We start from the raw sequence: 3,120 nt of genomic DNA, 5'->3' as shown, positions 1-3,120 counted from the left end.
TTGGATTAGATAATAGCACTATGTCGACTGAATAATGAGACTCGCGTGATCTGTTAACTTGGAGATGGACTTCGTGGCGAACACACATGCTGGACCGCCTGTTGTGACATAGGCATCGACTGGTTCCAGCATGTCTAGCGAAAACATGTTTACAGGGTCCAGCGGCTAGCACGGGCCAGCGCCTGTGGTCCGGGGAGCTGTGACGTGGACCACAGGAGTGGGCGCCGGCTGGAACACAAACAAGTCGCCCCAGCCAGCCAGGGGCAGCCTCCTCTCCTGGCGACGATTTGAACTAAGTCAGTTGGAGTCTTGACCTAGTGGCGAGCGCACTGGGTGTTGCTGCGATCTCTAGGATGTGTACTAAGTCTGTTGGAGAACACGTGATGACTGTACTGCTTGAAATAAACACTTCAGTCCTTTTTCCTTTCCCTGCAAAATCAGAGGATGTGACTTATGTTAGTACAAGTGCAGTTTATTATTTGACGCGATTTTGATAGGTTAGCAGTGAAAAAAGATAAGTGACAGTCAAAGTTCGTATGATGTGGACTATTTCATTTGTGTGATCGATTATGGTGTTGGAATTTGAACTTGTTACAGATTTTTTGTTATGGATGTAACGCAAATGGCTTTCTTCCCACCGAAATCGGACATCCTGAATAAGTAATAAATGACATTATTGTGCTGGAATTTGAATTTGGCGCAATTTTCTAGTGGAGGTAGGCCAATAATAATAGTAAATAATAACAATAAGAAATGATAATGAATAGTAATGAATAATAATACAGACGAGTACAGTTTTTGCAGCCATTATCGTGTTGGAATTTGAATTTGGCGCAAATTTTTTGTGGAGGGTTACGTTTGTGGAGGTAGCCCAATTGCCTTCCTTCCCACCAAAATCCGCCATCTTGAATGAAGTCACAGCGGCGTTCCCTGGTGGCAGGGGTATGAACTAACACAGTTGGACTCCAGACCTTGTAGTAACACATGTCATTGTATAAATAATAATAATAATAAATGATAATGAATGATAATAAATGATAATGAATAATAATAGTGAATAATAATAAAGAAAAGTACGGTTATGCAGGCATTATCCTGTTGGCATTTGAATTTGGCGCCAATTTTTTCTGGAGGGTTATATTGGTTAACGTAGCCCCATTTTCCACCAAAATTCAAATTTCCCGACATTTTTCTGGGGGTTAGGTTAGTGGAGGTAGCCCAATTGCCCTATTTTCCAGCCAAAATCCGCCATCTTGGATGAAGTCATGCACTGCTGCCAAGTATAGAGGCCGCCATCTTGGATGTGCGTCATCGCCGCCATCTTGAATAAATTTGGCAACAATGCAGAGTGTTGTATGAAGTGTGTCCCACTACTAAGTGCAACCACCAGTATATACAAGGACCAGATGTCGAATTCGACATCAGTTCCCATGCATACCAGTAGCTCAGCTATACCATGATGGGTTCAGGGGGGTGAGGGGAGGAGGGGGAGAGGTTGTGGTAGTATAAGTTCAACAAGTGTGTAGTGTGTAGCATGTTCTCTTTAGTTGGCACAGTGGATTTCTGTTTACATCAAGTCACTCTCTAGTACTACATGCAATTACTTATGTCCTGTACATGTTTCAGTGCTATGTCATTATTTCCAAATTGTAAATAAATTGTGGTCCTACTCAACAATTATAGCTTGTGTTGTTTATTATAGTTAAAATATCCAAAACACATCATAAAACAGTACAATGTTCCTAAATTTTGTGGTAGGAATTTAATGTTTGCTTTCATCAATTCCTTATCCATTTACAGCAAAGCAGAATACTCGAAGTGTATTGTATCTTATTTATTTTGGATTTTTGAGGTTGAAGGTTTACTCTTGACTTGGAATAAAATTCCATCTACATACAATAGTTCTCTCAATGACGCAGGCATTGAATGATGACTGGTTCTTTACAGCAGTACAAACTTTGATTACAAAGCATGTGGATTGCAGGCTAAGCTGACTATTTATAGCATTGTACTGTAATGGGACTTCCTCCTCTAGCATTACTTTTCCTCAACAGTAGTTGTCAATACCAGTACTATTTTTCGAATTTTGGACAGGTCAGTATTATCTCAGTTGCTTCTCTGAAAACTTTCATATAATTTCATACACAGTATGTTTTATTTCATGTTAAAAATCATGAAAAGGAATTACTTTATAAAATATTTTAGTTTCGATGTTATAATCGATAAGCACTATTTCTGAATGAACAGTTCAAATTATTTTTTAGTAAACATTTGAAATTACGAATCATTTATACACTTAAAATTTCTATTATTAATTGCGCAATCTTGTACTATTTACTATGTTTACTTCTGGATTCATTTATGAAGTAATAATCGAATTTTATAATGTAACGAAAGCCAGTAGGAAGTCAGTTGTTAAGAAAAATTGTAAACCCTGTGGAATATTGTTATTTCCGCAGAGTGCAAGAGTTTTAAACTTGCCTCTGATGTGATCAGACGTATTTTTGTATTATAGATGTGAACAATGTAATTTCGGCTTTGTTAATGTGAAACATCAAAATACTGTATGACATAGTAAAATCTGAGAAAATCAGTGGAAAATATATTAATGTAAAAAATTCTGCAACAACACTCATCCAATTTATTTAGTTCAAACCAACCATGAGTAGCTCATGTTAGACTTTCAGCTTCAAGAACCAGAACCCTAGACAAGAAAAACTGGAGTCATGTCATCATGACAAGCTAAATAAACTTGAAAGTTTATCATAATCTTCACTCCCCTCAAATCTTCATAAAAGACTTTGCTTATTAATTACTTGGACTGGACATTGTTTAATGTGGGCAATAGATAAACAGAAGGAAGGAGGATGGAGATTACAGTCCCCAGGATTGATTATGGTCCTCTGGTTTTTCACGGAGTGGAAGGTCTAAACCAGAGGCTGAGATGACTATGTGACAGAACCAAATGCGAATTTCTACACTTCTGCTATCGGGTGCAGAACTGTAGGGTAACCCCTTAATATGTCAGGCATGCACTACGGGGAGGAAGCGCCTACTATTGTAGCAGAGTCCTTGTGGCATGGACATGGGGGTCTTTTAGGTTAGAGAAACCGACCCCTC

Source organism: Schistocerca serialis, chromosome 2 (assembly GCF_023864345.2).
Source record: "Schistocerca serialis cubense isolate TAMUIC-IGC-003099 chromosome 2, iqSchSeri2.2, whole genome shotgun sequence".
Classification (NCBI taxonomy): domain Eukaryota; kingdom Metazoa; phylum Arthropoda; class Insecta; order Orthoptera; family Acrididae; genus Schistocerca; species Schistocerca serialis.
The sequence above is the reverse complement of the archived record's forward strand: the minus strand, read 5'-3'. Positions refer to the sequence as shown.